This window comes from Saimiri boliviensis, chromosome 16 (genome assembly GCF_048565385.1).
Source record: "Saimiri boliviensis isolate mSaiBol1 chromosome 16, mSaiBol1.pri, whole genome shotgun sequence".
NCBI classification, from domain to species: domain Eukaryota; kingdom Metazoa; phylum Chordata; class Mammalia; order Primates; family Cebidae; genus Saimiri; species Saimiri boliviensis.
In genome coordinates this window covers 66186672-66202593 of record NC_133464.1, presented here as the reverse complement: position 1 = coordinate 66202593, position 15922 = coordinate 66186672, and the positions used below count along the sequence as shown (strand labels likewise).

Below are 15922 nucleotides of genomic sequence, written 5' to 3'. Positions count from 1 at the left end.
TTCTTTCTCCCATTCATTCAGTGGGTATTTAGTAACTTCCACTGTACGCAGCAGCATTTTAAATACTAGGTGAACAAGAAACTCACTCCAAAGAAGGGAGGCCTGGATAGATAGGTCAGTATACAGGCAGGTATACAGATAAATGAGTAAATGCATTAAAATGCAGGTTGATAGAAATAAAACAGAAGAAAAAACAATTCACTTTGAAGGTAATTTTAGATTTTCTCCAAGGTTAAATAGAGGGAAAAAAAATTGGTAGGGAGGGATATTAAAACACCTTAAAATGTGTTTTAAGCATTGACGACACTATGATCAAAAATACTTATGTGTGAAAAGTATGTGCCATGGTACAGAAAATGAGTATTTTTGTTTGGCTGTAGTTTAAAAGGAACATGGTGAAAAAGTGGGGAATGATGCTAAAAATGTAGGCAGGGGCCATGCTAAGGAGTTTCATTCCCACAGGCAGTGGGACCAAATGGAATAGTTTAAATGGGGAGTGACAAGATCAAATTTGTAAGTTAGAGTGATAATTCTTAGAGAAGCACAGGGTAAACGCTACAGGAATTCAATCCCGAGGAGGGTTAACCTATTCGGAGGTAATTATGAGAGACCAGGCAAGAGGAGGCAGCGGCAGTGGACGTGAAGAGAGGCAGCAGACTTGAGAGGGGTTTCTGGAGACACAGGAGGTAGCATTTGGTGAGCAACTAGAACGTGAAAATGAGAGGGAGTGAGTGACATGTGTGACGGTGCAAAACAAACACATTCAAAAATGAATCGCAGGTTTCCACCTCAAAGGAACCGGTGGATAAAAATAGGAATTTCCATGGCACAAGAACACTTAAAGGATTAGTTTAGCTCAGGAGAAAAACTCAAGTTTTCCATAGAGCAATCAAATGCTTCAATATTAAACTTACAAACCATACAAAAATGTGCCTGTCCCTTGGATGGCTATTTGCTTCTCTCAGTAGCCACAAAGCTATGTTGTGTGCCTGGCACACAGTGGCTCTCAACCTCTGATGGGCACTGGAATTGAATCAAATTGCCTGAGGAGGCTTTTCCAAATGCGTATGCCTGGTCTTCACCCTCAGCAGATTTTGATTTAGCAGGTCTGACCTGAGGCGCAGGCAGTTTTAAAAACAGCTCCAAAGGAGACTGATACGCCTCCAAATTTGACAGCCACTGTAGTATACAGTCAATCCATAGCTCCGTGAGTAATTAGTCGAAAGGAGGAAGGGAAGGAGAAGGATTCTTGAAATTTTTGAAGAAGCAGCTAGTTGACTTTCTATGTTCAACGGTGTAGTACTGAGTGAGAAATTTACAAAATAAACGTTCCTATCTTCTCATCTTTTTATTTATCTATTTATTTTGAGACATAGTTTCACTCTTACTGCTCAAGATGGAGTGCAGTGGCAAGATCTGGGCTCACTGCAACCTCCAGCTTCTGGGTTCAAGTGATTCTCCTGCCTCAGCCTCCCGAGTAGCTGGGATTACAAGTGCCTGCAGCCACGCTCAGCTAATTTTTTTGTATTTTTATTAGAGACAGAGTTTCGCCATGTTGGCTGGGCGGGTCTCGAATTCCTGACCTCATGTGATCCGCCCATCTCGGCCTCCCAAAGTGGGATTACAGGTGTGAGAGCCACTGCACCCAGCCTTCCTGTTTTCTAATCTTAAGGGTCCACAAATGTGATGTTATAGTGTTCCTGGCTTAAGCTTGCAGACAAAACACTGGCTGAGAGATCACTGGACTCACTCGAATTCAATATTTTCTTACATTTTTTATATTATTGATGAACGTCCTTTCTTCTAGTAACTCGTTCTTTAACATTTTTATGTGCTTTTACATAGTTTTCTTCATTTACTTTTTTCTCAATGTCTATTCCTCCGACTAGACTGATGTTCCATGAAAGCAGGCATTCCATATCTTTTGTTCACTATCGTATATATCAGCACTGACCTTGTGAAACAAACACGTTCAGTGAATAAATGAGCAATGAGCCAGATTTTTCCTGTGAAATATTTTAAGCCACAATGCATTATTTTCAATATTCGTATAGGTATGTCCATGAGTGTATTATAGATTTCAGAAAATGGTTTCAGAAATAACCAAAAGCATACAGCTATAGGTAAAACATTTTTAGTTTTTTTTTTTTTAACCTCGAGGTAACACTTTGACTCCCAGAACTTTGAAATTATATAAGGTAGCCCCTTACATTAACAAATAAAATGTAAAATAGGGAATAAATATCTAAAAGGGTGAATTAGGCATAGATGTTTAGCCTGAGAAACAGAAGTTAAGTTTCTAGTTCCTATTTTTTATCTATTAATAGATCTCAGAAGCCTTAGCCTTGAAGTGTGATAAATCTAGAGCTTTCCTGTCATTTATATCTAACGATCAATTCTAATAGTTAAATAAAAAACCACTAAATGAATGAAAAGGTGAATTACTGAGAAACTTAAAGTGTCTTTTAGCAGAGCAATTAAAGAAGTAGAAACAAGTGGCTAACTTGAAGAGCCAGAAATGTTAAAAATCTCTATATTAATTGTGATTATGAAAGTGTTTTTATGTTCCAAGTTAAACATTTGCTGACAGTGCTTACTCAATATGGAAGTAACTTACGACACTTTTCTGGACATTTTACTGCCCTGAGATTGAATGTGAGTTTTTTTTAACACAAAAATTATCAAAATCAGAATTCTACTTTACCTAAAATTTGCCAAGCACTTACTATCTGTTACCACTTTCACATGTATCATCTCATTTAGTTTCCGTAGAAACTGTACTTTGCCAATCAGAAAATTAAAAATAAGAGCAACCTTACATGAATGCCTAAAACTAGAATGCTGTAAAAAGTGTTATTATAATAAAAATCACTGAAGTATCATTTTTATCCAGGTAAAATTATACATATTTTTAAAAGCATATTTTAAAAAATACTAAATATGAATCCCAGTCATAAGAATGATACAAGAACACTATGTTTTGATTAATGATATAATTTAGCTAACTGGAGAAAACCTTGTTTCAATTGATGTTATTAAACAGATATTGAAAGCAGTAGTAAGACACATTGACAGGATGTACCCTTAACATGATACACTGAGAAGGTTATACCACCTCTGTGGTATTCTTGCCAAAATTTTATAACTTCAACTTAATCATGAGAGAACATCAGACAAACCTAAATCAAGGATATTCTATAACTAGTATGCTTCAAAAATGTCACAGTCATGAAAGACAAAAAAACAAAAAAACAAAAAAACAAAAACTGAAGATCTGCCCTACTGATTTCTGATATTTCTAATTTAAGATCAGTAGTCATTATATACTACTGGATGCATAAATATAGGCTTAAGAAATTGGAATGATTCTATGTTGCATCCGGGGTATTAACTAAGTGTTATGATGCAAACTTGTTTTCATATTAGCAGCAATGTCCCCCAAGAGTTATAAGAAAAAAAATCCTTATTAACTAATGACTCCAGGTTACTCACTGAAATTACATTATACTAAGTTAAATATTCATGTCGTTTCTTACAAGAACTGCATGTTTTTTTAAAATCTCAGCTCAAATTGTTAGAATTATCATGGTTACTTCAATTGTTCAGACAGGAAAAGACAGGAGGAGTAAAACAAAGAGAGAGGGGCCATTTGAAGTAAGGAGAAAGAAAACATGATTCTAAAACACATTCGTTAACCTAGGACTACTACTAGATGCTCTAGGCTACAAGTTACCAGCCTGCTTCTAAACAGTTTTTAATTTTTAATTCAGTGGAATAGGTCAGATACAGCTCTCCCACCTGGAGACCCTGTCCTAGAACCTACCTGCCTCAAGGCAGCACTGCGGGTCTGTTGGTAATCATCTTTGGGTAAATGCAGTCTCCAGTCAGCTACTCCCACTCTGCATGCTGAAATCCCAAGAACGAGTAATAAAAGGTGGACAAGATCTCACAATGAGGTGGAGGTTTTCTCCTTAGATATTTTTTTAGGAGCAAGAAAAGATACTTATATATATATATTGCACTTTAGACACTTTTTTTTTAAGCCAATAGAAATGTTTTTAAACATAGAAGTAGAAGGAGGGATGTTGGTGTTTGAAAGAAAATTCTAATAAATAAAGATCAGTTTTACTACTTAATTAAAATTGGGTGGAAGCATATACGTGGGTCTAAATTTGATGCTCACCATACGAATGCCAGAGACAAGAGAGATCTCCTGGGAAATTAAAACGCCTACATGTAGGGAGAATTGAACAGACCAGGGCCCCAGAGCCTCCACACATGGAGCTAAAACAAGCATAGAGGAACCGAGTAAGACTGATTCCCCAGCTCTTCACAGCCCCCAGATTAGCTGGGTATTAGTGCAGGCTGGTCTCAGCTGCCCAGGAAAATGAGAACACATTTTAAAACTTGCATTTGAATTTGAAAGGTACTCAACATTTCTAGTATTGTTTACTGAAAAAGGTCAACACTCAAGTGTTTTATTTATGCACGGCAGAACCTCAGTCTAAAAGCACTAGGCTTTCCATATGGCATATGCTGAGAATGTGTTAAATATGTAGTTCCAGAGCCAAGAGTATTATTTTGCAACTTAGTGAATGCATTATTAAAAGAGCTCTGCTGTGCCCACCACTGGGAGATAGGGCAAGAGGCAGCAGTGACCCTGCATTCTGAATGCACAGAGACACTGACAGTCACTCACTCTAAACACCAATCACAGTATCTCCAAACCCACACTACCCCATCCCTTGCTCTGATTTAGGCCAATCTGGAAAAAGTAAAAATGGAAACATTTACATAAAACTCATATAAAACGTCAGTTCCAAGCACAACATTTTTGGTTCTTTGGACATTAAGTGTTTTGCTGAAATTTATGCCTAGAGTCCTTTTCCATATCCCAGCTCTGCATCAGTATTCGCATCAGCCCTCAGTTCTTCTTGCAAATCAAGGGTATAATATACTGATTCCCTCAAATAATATTTGTGTGAAAATCATTAAATGCCTACACAAGTAATTTTTTATTAATGGGATGAGAAATAATACATACCAATTTTATGACAGTAAGAGGAGTTATTAACTTTAGAATATCTGTTGTATAAATTAAAAATCTTCTTAAGAGTCAGTCCAGTGTTTTAAATATACCATGGAAAAACAAAATTAATGCCAGGAGAATTTTGACTGGAATACAGAAGTGCCTTTATCATTCTGGGAAAAAAATACTACTCTATAAAAGGCGCATTCTCTGATAAGTTCAGAAATTATTCTTTTTATATAAATATTATTCACTTGGAAAAATGGTCTCTATAAACAGCTCCCTTAGTGCATTTTAATGTATACTTTTATTTACAGACATTAGATTTACACACGTTTCCAGTATACATCTTTTGTATATAGCAGAAAGAATCTGTGACCAAAAATTCTGTGGGGAGCAAATAAATGACCATTGTCCCCATATACATAGTAATATATGGCTAATTTTATATAAAACATTCACATTAAAATAAGAATATAAGAATTTTTAAATCTTTAGAAACTGTCTTCAGGAAATTTCAGAAGATTATGACTTTTAAATTATGCTTTTACTTGATCCACCTTCCAAAAGCTCAGAATCCTTTTATTAAAAGAGCTGACACTGACATAATTTGATTTAATCTTGTAAATATGCAAAGAAGTCCCAATGCACATCATCTACTATGCTCTGCCTGTGTGATGCAAGAGCAATCAGGCACCATCCACCGTCCCTCTTGTTGAGGAGTCCACAAATGTGCTGGCAGGACAGACACACACGTAACTGGTTATAATGTACTGGAGATAACTGGTATATTCTGGTGGTAAGAGTAAGAGGCTCTGGCAGCATGGAGTAAACAGTGAGGATACTGGAAGGCAACCTGGGCATGGGGAGAGTGGAAGCTCACCTGAGGAGGTGACGTTTGAGCTGGCCGTAAAGGATGAATAGGTTCAGACCAGGCAGAGGAGAGGCATTCCAAGTGAAGAAAAAATAATCATCCACACATGCCACATTTTTCAGATTTGGCTTTTAAAAGCCTTTTACTTCAAAAAGGTTTTAAGTGTGCAATGTCTAACATGAAGCAAAAATTACAATCTAGATTGTTTCTTTAAGACTAGCCTGCTCTTCCCCCAAGGACCCTACCTGTTTAGGAAGTACAGGTAGTAAGAAGAGGATGTGAAGTACCTTGGTAGATACAGAGAAAGTGAGAATGCTGCAATAACTGAAGTAAAGACTAGAAGTAGCACTGCAGGCCTGTGAGTGGGGAGGGCTACCAGTGAATTGAGAAAAAGCAGCAGTGTTTTAAGCAGACCACAATAGCACCTCTTTTCAGTCTGCTTAAAACACAAGCCTTAACCTTAAGAGTCTGAACCATCATTCTCAGCAAACTGACACAAGAGCAGAAAATCAAACACCGCATGTTCTCACTCATAGGCGGGTGTTGAACAATGAGAACACACATGGACACAGGGAGGGGAGCACTACACACTGGGGTCCGTTGGGGGGAAATGGGGGAGGGACAGGGGGTGGGGAGGTGGGAAGAGACAGCATGGGGAGAAATGACAGATACAGGTGAGGGGAAGGAAGGCAGCAAACCACACTGCCATGTGTGTACCTATGCAACAATCTTGCATGTTCTTCACATGTACCCCCAAACCTAAAATGCAATTAAAAAAAAACAAAAAAGCAAGGAGGGCCGGATCATTTTCTTTCAGTAACTTAATCACACGGGTGTGTGTGGAGGCGAAGGCTGAGCTGCAGGCTTCATGTTCTACTTCTTTCACAGAGGGCAAAGGAAGGGTAGAAAAGCAAGGTCCCCTGGGTGAATCTGGAGAGAGAAAAAAGTTCTGAGACATCCCTTGTCTGCAGCTGGGCTCTACGTGAAGACCAGCGGTGACAATGGCTCAGGTGAAGATGGTCGGAAATGGCTGGAAAGACCAAGAAGACAGACTGTGACTCGTTTCACGGTGCCTAACTAAACCAGAATTTTAAATCCTTAAATTAGCTGGAAACATATTTCATTTACTCACATTTTATGAAATCAAGTTAATTCGTTCACATAGGCATTTAAAAAACATATGTAAGAGAGGTTAAAAAAAAAAACAGAATTGTGTTCATTGTTCACTTTTCTTTGACTCATCTACATGCAGAGTCAAGTTACAGGAGGAATGTATTCAGGACGACAGGCCTTGGGGATTTTCTATTATTATCCTCCATATAAAAGAAAATGGTTTGTTAGATCCAGTGCCACCCGCACCTCTTCCCTGGGTGTGTGGCCATGAGGCAGGGGGCAGGGGCTGCCCGGAGCCAGAGTGACCTGGGCTCCGGCTTCCAGTTCTGAGTCTGCCACTGACCTCCTATGTGAACTTGGGCTGGTCACAGTTTTCTCAGGTAAGAATGAGAAGCAAGGATTTGGATTGTACTCTCTTCCTGGCTGTTTTCTGCTTCAGTGCTCTCTGATTCTATAGAACAATATTACGTTCTAAAGAAATATTTTCTTCTTTCTAGGTCTTACGCATTTCCTTTTTTTAAGAGCCACTGTTAATAACAACAATGCCCCACCTAGTGTTAAAAGAGGGAACGTGGTCCATGACTGCAGAAGAAGGAACGGCCCTCGGGTCTTTCCTGGCAATGGGAGCTCTGAATGGCGACTGAAGGGCATGGATGCTGCCCAGGTGGTTTTTGTTGAATCTCAATGACCCAACTTTGTAAAAGAGGGCATTTTAAAAAGACTATGTTTTACAACTTTTATGTGTGATGTACGACACCAGCACAATAGGACTGTTACCAAGGGCACATGGAACAATCTTTCCTATTATTTTTACTGGCAGCTATCGCCAAAAGCAAAAGAGCCTCCTGGGGATGAAGGTCATCAGGCAGCCCCTTCCTGTGGGGAGATAAGAAGAGATTCTGGGTGTGACGCAAGCAATTCGGCTAAGCCCTCACTCGCCATTGAAACCTTCACAGACATAAACCTGGGAGTTCTGCAGGGTTTAATCACTTCAGCCTCCCCTTTTCATTGCTTTTCTTCTGAAAGCTCCCATGAGGAAAACATCTCCAATTTGGGTAATAGCTAACCACACACTCATAGAACTTTCCAGGTTCCACAGTAGTCTGTCCCTATTCTTCCTAAATGCCATCCCACAAGAAAAGAAATCAAGGGAGGAAACAAATGTAAATACTGAGACAAATGATCACCTTCCTTCTTGTGTGTTTGTCCTGTGCCTTTTTTTCATTAAGTGTCAAGACAATTTAATTTGTATATTGCCATATAAAAATGGCCTCATTTGAAACCTGCCTCCCTCTCGGAACCCAGGTTAGTTCAGTGGAATATTTGCGGAGTGACTACAGCATCCCAGACACTGTCTTAATGATGTCTGGGCTGAGAGAACAAAATGAGCCCGAACTCAGAAATTTTCCATCATGCTGCCAGACTTGCTCAGAGCTTTGCGGCTTAGATTACCAGAATTTTCAGTGTCAAGGATTTTCTTTTCTTCTTCTTCTTAAAACTGAGTTTCCTGATGGTGGCATACAACCCAGTGGCTCCTTATCTTCTCAGTGCTTAAATGCCAACTGGGCTGACAGCTCTAACTCACCTGCTTATTAACCTGCGTTGATCTCTCCTAACTGGCTGCCTCTCTATACCCTCCATCACTATTCTGCCTTCTGGGCTTACCTTCTAGTCAATTACTTGGAATTCTCCTATTTATAAGCCCCATTCAACTTCTGCCCAACCTTGCCAGTTTAATCTGTTTCTACTGTGATCCATGTCCTGAAATCAGCTAGGTTCTCACATGCCCTAAATTGCCCTTAACTCCTCCATCCCACAATCCCATATTCCTATTCCACAATCTTTGTGACCATCTGGGAGTCGCAGTACTCTTTGACTAAAGTTTAGAATGATAGTCTCTGGTCAATCCTGTTGTACTAGTCAAACCTTAATCTCAGTCCAGGTCTGGCAGCTGCGATAATCTTAAGTACAACTATAAACTGGTCATCAGCAACTGGGATAGCTCGAACAGAACACCAGCAAATGAGATTTGCCTTAGAGGGCCATGAGAACATAGTGGTCTCTGATTAGTATCAAAGAAAGAAAACATCTTGAATACTTCTTGGACAGCTCAAGTAATATCTGGTACACAATAGGAGCTCAAAAAATTGGCAAATTATAGAAAGATGTCTTTTAAATAACACATTGCAAATGTTTAGAGATATGATTGGCTATTGTAAGCTTTTCCAGATAAACTGTCTGATTCATGTGTATATCCCAAGGTCCCAGCACAGTGCCTGGCATATAATAGGCTTGATAAATATTTGTCGAACTGAAATGACTTTGTTGGGAAAAGTATGTCAATGTTACTTTGTGGAGGACATCTACTTTCCCAGGAGTGTGAATGAGCAGGACATCTTAGGATGTCTGAACTAAAGGATCGGCTTAATTGGACCCCTAACTTTACATGCCAAGGTGTTTTTAAGGCACTAGAGTATGGGCGTCTATCAGATGGACATGGACCACAACAAGAGAGAGGTAGGAACCCTGCAGGAGAGTCTGTGCCTGACTTACATTCCCCCTCTGCTGGGATTCTCTGGACCTTTGGGTTTCATCCAGGATGCAGGAGATCTTTTTGACAGCTACTCATTCATATGCAAAAGGAGAAATCTGGGTCTGGCCAAGTGTCTCTGATGTTGGAAACATCCTTACAGCTCTTCTAATGGAGCCCTATATAGCTGCCATAACAGCTGATGGCTTGGTTTAAGGCTAGTGGTTTAGAACTTATATTTTGTATTTATTGTTGAAGCTATCAGAAATATAGGGAACGCTGAGGTCAATCAAGAGTGTATGATTTTCCAAGCATATTAAACTGTGTTTGTATTCCTTTCATACAACATATAAAACATCCATCTTTAAAATGTTCATAGCAATCAATGCCTTTAATTAAGCAGAAAAGCATACACAGATACAGAAATGTTTCGTTATAGCTGTGGTTCCTGACAATCATCTTCAGAGATAAATTTCCACAATGGATGTTTCAATTAAGACAGTAATATTTATTGAAAGGTAAACCATAAATGTATAGCCACTGGAAACATTTTTGAACAAAAGTAATTTATGCTGCAGTTGGTGCACTGCATTTTCACACTGCTTTGATTTCATCAGCATTTGTCAATTAATCAACATGAACCTTGTAAAACATGTTCTCTTATTAGTTGGAACAGGCACTTGCTTGCAGACTTTGCAGGAGAGGTCATTTAATAATTTGCTAATTGTGCAAAGACAGATTTAAATTAAAAATAAAAAAGGTAAACTCTCATTACCACTGTACCTAAATAGGACTTTGTTTAAGCTTAGCCTTGCCTATTTAAAATATAGTCAATGCTTTAATTTTTTAAAAAAATTTCAAACGGCAGAGAAAGATTAAGATGATGATCACCCTAGTTCCAGGTTTCTAAAATTTAAAAGCATTTTTGTTTGCACCTTTGCCACTTCAAAGAGTTACTAGCCTTGAGGCTATAGTTATAAGACAAATCAACAGTATTTTACCGGCAGAAAAGTGAAGAGAAAAAGAAAAAGAAACAGGAAACGCAGCAACAAAGAACAATGCAATGATAAAGTTCCTTTTTTTTCTTTTTTGCTTCAACTCATTCTTCATTCCTCTAGATGAGATGTCAGCTCCCTACTTTTGACTGCTGGTTCATTTTCAGTTCAGTAAGTGAGAAAGAAGCTGAGCCAAGCCCTCTCTTTGGGTAATCCATGCATCAGCACACTCTCCAACTCTCCTGGCAACCAAGAAAGCACTGTAACTCAGAGCGGCATCACCACCACCAAGCATTCCGCAGCCATCTAAAAGGACACAATGGAGTTTAAAACGGGTAACATACCTTGGAGAGCAATTTCTACACTGGGGTCTGCAGGGCTGAATCGAGAAATCCGCACCATCTTAGAAGTGTAAGTGAAACTTAAAATGAAATAGCATGCCTTAAGGCATTTATAAGAGTAAGAATTTTGCACAGAGTTCACGGAGACAATGTTTGTTGAATGAAGATGGGCCTTGCCAGAGACAGTCTAGGCAAAGTGCTTTGCTGCAGAGCTCCTTTTATAAGCGTTTAGAAGCCCAAGTTGCTCTCTGCCTGCTCAAACTGGCTTATCAATCCATTCCATTCCATTTCTGTTCTCAGTTCTAAATAAGTCATTATTTCAGGCACATTTCCCTAAGCAGACGCAAACACTGTTTTCCAGTGTGAGACTCCCTTGGGCAAATTAGGTTTCCTGGAATAGGGTCAAGGAGCGATCAAATAAAATACCTACTAGAAACAAGGAGTTTCAGGGGACATTGTGATACCTGCAAACTACAAGTCAAATTTTAGACAATGGTTGGGCAGTAATATTGAATGTGATAGGGCCAGTTATGGGGAACAAAATCCTGCTATCTGCAGTTTCTTTTTAAGATAATAACGAATTAGTGTATTTCTTATGGAAACAAAACTGATGGTCGTAAAACAGTCAATAGAAAGTTTTCTAATATTTCCAATTAAAAGCTGTCAAATTTTAATTTCTTAACAAAATTGTAGTAAAATAACCTTCATAAGGCAAAAGTTCGTATCTTTTATTTTTATAACCTTACCAAACAAACATGAAATACTTCTAAAATAGATACTTCTTATTGCATTTTTTTCCCTTGAGTCACAGGGAGAAATGTCCCTTTTATGTTTTTAATACTTGCTTTTATTAACTTCAGCTTCAGTTAGCTCGCTTCCATATATCAAGACTCTTTCTACAACCGAAGAGACAAGAGGTAAATGCAAATGTGGGTAGGGAAGCTACTTGGTCACATCATAGCTGCTCCCTGGCAGGAGTTATTTCTATCTAAAGCATGTATACCATCTTAAGAAGCCACACTGAAAAATGAAAGGATGAAATGGCAGGTTTTAATTTGTTTTTGACATTTTAGAATACCGTAAATAAGTCTGTGTGTTTGAATTCAAATGGTTCCATTACCTTGGAGGTCTTAATCATTTGTAATAGCAGTTTCAGAAGTGTTCAAAGCTTGTGCTTAGAAATATTATTGGCATTCAATATAGTCATTATGATATTAAGCGGATTTATAACCTTCTATATGGTTATCCCTGATCATCTTTATTTAAAAATAAGTTCAGGCTGAAGGATGGCTTACTATCCTCTTAGATTTTGGCTTGTGACCCATCTCCTGACAGAAAATCTGACTCTGCTGGACACCCTCTCACCTCTCCCAATAAACCTTAAATTTGCAAGGTGAAGTGAGGGCCAGGGGATAGCAGGAGGAGTTCAACTAAGAAGTTTAAAAGGGAAGCCTTTTAAGGAAAGGTACCTGGGGTTTTGGTTTTATTCAGGTATGACGAGGCCAACAGATCAGGAGGTGACTGCCATTGAGAGGATAGTTTGTCAGAGTTCCCAAGAGGAGCAGGCATGTCAGACCACGTTGGGCCACCTGGAAAGGCACCAGGGTGAGTAGGAGGCAGAAGAAGTGAGAGGAAAATGTGGGTAAGGACCTTTATTTGGTTTCCATCAGAAAGGACAGGCAGGACAGAGTAAGGAGCTTTAGGATTAGCTAATTTAAATAATTTCAGCAGGCTCTGTAGTATAAGGGTGGTTCCTAGTTATGCAGCATCTGGCCCTGGAGTGATTTAGGGCAGATAAATAGTGTTCTGGATTGCAGGAGCCTGATAAAAGAAAGCAGGTGGTGGCATGGACTCAGGACTGGTTGGTTTGGATATCAAAGGCAAGCTCACAGGCAGGATGTTTGCTATCTCTAGGAATTAGCTGACCCTGGAAGGTTAAGTATTCCAAGTCCACAAGGCCCCAAGATGTCAAAGCATTGTAAAATATAGAAAATTTAAAAAAAATATGATTAATAGAAGCCTGTCTGAAACACTGCTGTAAGAAGCATGAAAACAGAGCTTCTCAAACTTCACTGTCCACAAGGATCACATGAGTGTTTTGTTAAACTGCAGATTCTGATTCATGAAATCAGGTAAAGGTTGAGACTCTGCGTTTCTCATGAACTTCCTGGTGATGTTGGGAATGTATTTTGAGTAGTTAGAAGTAAAATATCATGAAGGGTCTTCTCTCTGGCTTATCTTCTGTCAGGAAAGGGGAAGAACCTTGCATACTGAGACCTACCTTGAACCAGACGCTGCAAGCCATTGAATATATACGTGGTCTTGTTTTGCTTTAAGAGTAGCCTTCGCTAGGGGGAAAATTAGCCCAATTTTATAGGTAAGGGAACTCATGCTGGTTAAGTAACCTGCTCTAGGTCATTTAGTCAAAAGTTAGTAGGTATAAATGTATCTGGCCTAAAAATCCATTTTCTTCCCTACCACAATGTAAGTACACAGGGCACTGCTCTGATGGAAAATAAAAAGTCTGTTGGTAAAGGCTTCATAAAATATAAAGCCCATGAACTGGAATAGTGATCCAGTTACAAGTTTGCCTCTACAAAGCAGAGAAATTCAGAATGGTATTTATTATCTCACAATTAGAAATAAATGGTGTTTTTTAATAACTGATTTTCATAGTCTTCGCAAAACACCTTAAATCAGATTCCCTATAAAACTAGTGCTTTTATTTAAAAAATGATATGTACATGTACATGGTAAGATACATAAAATAAGAAGTCTTTCTCCTCATCCCCTAGTTCTGCTGCTCACAGATCACCACTGTGAAGTTTGTGTAGCCTTCTACAACTGTTTCTATGCAAATATAAACCCTTCTCATATAACTGCATTCATTTGGTTATTCTAGGCACTTAGGAAAAGCAGTAAATAAACCAGACAAAATCCCTTGTGTATGTTATATTCCAGTATGGAGATAGATCACAAACAAACAAATAAGGTATAGATTATGTCAGATGAGGACAAATGCTAATGGAGAAGAAGGGGAGAGGGGACAAAATGCTTTCAAGTATGAATTCAGTGGTTAAGGAAGGCCTCTTTGGAAAGGTGACAGTTGAGTACAGACCTGAAGGAGGTAATCCTATTCCACTCACTCTCTTTCTTTCTTTTCTTTTTCTTTCTCCTTCCTTCCTTCCTCCCTCCGTTTCTTTTTTTTCTTTCTTTTTATCTATCTATCTATCTATCTATCTATCTATCTATCTATCCATCTATCTTGAGATGGAGTCTCTCTCTGTCACCCAGGATGGAGTGCAGCAGCAAGATCTCAACTCACTTCAACCTCCACCTCTCAAGTTCAAGCCATTTTCCTGCCTCAGCCTCCAGAGTAGCTGGGATCACAGGTGTCCCCCACTATGCCTGGTTAATTTTTGTACTTTTAGTAGAGACTGGGTTTCCCCATGTCGACCAGGCTGGTCTTGAACTCCTGACCTCAAGTGATCCACCCACCTCATCCTCCCAAAGTGTTGGGATTACAGGCGTGAGCACTGCACCCGTCATGCCTTATTCTTTTTAAAGGCTCCACTGGACTCCATTGTTTGCCTGTACCATAATATTGCTGGGCTTTTGTTATTTCCATAGGTGGGTGTTTTAGATTAATCCTGTTATAGTCTGTTAGATGATCATTTGAATGGTTATAAAAAATGATCATTTGAATGGTTATAAAAGAGACTTGGGGCTTATAGTATAAAGCCTGATGAAATAGAAAGATACCTAAACTGGGCATGGGAAGCTATGAATGCAAGTCCTAGCAGTGCTACGCTTTACACAGGTGACCTTGCTGTCTCATTGAGTATTTGTGTACTTCCTTTTTTATTTTCTTGTTCTGGCCTCATAACAGGGTTTCCATTTCTCTGCTGTATCTTAGGCTGTGCTATTGTCCACCAGGTCCAGGGTAATGTCTAGGTGCTTCTTCAGTTGGAGACCTAAGCGACATCCTGCCCACAGCAATATCGGTGCCAAGCGACCTGTAACCCTGCAGAGTCAAATAAAAGCTTACAAGCTTTCCACACTCTCCAAGAAGGAAGTACAAACAAAACTTTTTGGGAGCAGTTTACCCTCTGGGCTCTGTGCACACTCTCCCTGCTTAGGAGGAAAGCACATGAGCTTCCTTAAAACGACAAACAGCCATACATTCTAGTGATATTTATTTTTGCAGATAGAGATGTTTAGCACTGGGCCATACGACAGAGTGGATTTCACGTTTAAAAGAAGATTAATTTGTCCATTTGAGTGATATCTGAGGCAATCCCTGGAATATGCCAGCACTCTGCCTGGCACTGTAGGAGGAGCAAATATCAGTGCAATATGGTTCCTGTCCTCTGGTGTTTGTTAAAGGCAATACAGCAGAAATGAAAAGAAAGGGGAGAAACACTGTTATCTAGGGTTCCTCAAAGGTCCCTCAGAGAGCTATCTGAGCTGACATGTAAACAGGTAGGGAAGTGTTCAAGGGATGGAGGTACTACAAGGGGACCTTATAAAGGGACCTTCACTCAACTATGTGTGAGTGTAAGAGTGTGTGTTAGGAGTATGTATGAATGGAAGGCGAACAATAATCGCGCTACAAGCAAAGGTCCAGATAAAGGAAAATCTAGGTGTTGTACAGGAAACATCAAGTAGCCCTGTTTAGCTTAAAGAAAGAATGTGGGAAGTGGGTGTAGATGACGGGAAATGTTGGTTGGAGTAAGGCTGGCAGAGGGTCTTGAGTCCTACTTTGTTATGAGGCATGAGGTAGATAAATGAGTAGTGAAAGATTAAAAAATCACTAACTTCTTCCTCTTTAGTTTTGTTTTATTTGGGTGGGGGGAGGGTGGGAGCATTTAGCATGCTGGTTTTATAATTTCTACTTCTGATTCCAGTAATTTTTAAAAATCAGCATAGTATTTATGACAGTAATATATGCCCACAGTTTAAAAAGGTAAATAGTATTATAAGGCTTATAATCAAAAAGAGTACTTCCTTCACCGACTTTACCGACCAGTCCCTCTTCCT

The 15922-nt window shown here is 39.2% G+C and overlaps 1 protein-coding gene across 18 annotated transcripts in view; it reads right to left on the bottom strand.

Moving 5' to 3' along the window:
• The window catches only part of ENOX1 (ecto-NOX disulfide-thiol exchanger 1), a 616720-nt gene that overhangs the window by 269926 nt on the left and 330872 nt on the right, over window positions 1-15922 (bottom strand). The window lies entirely within an intron of this gene.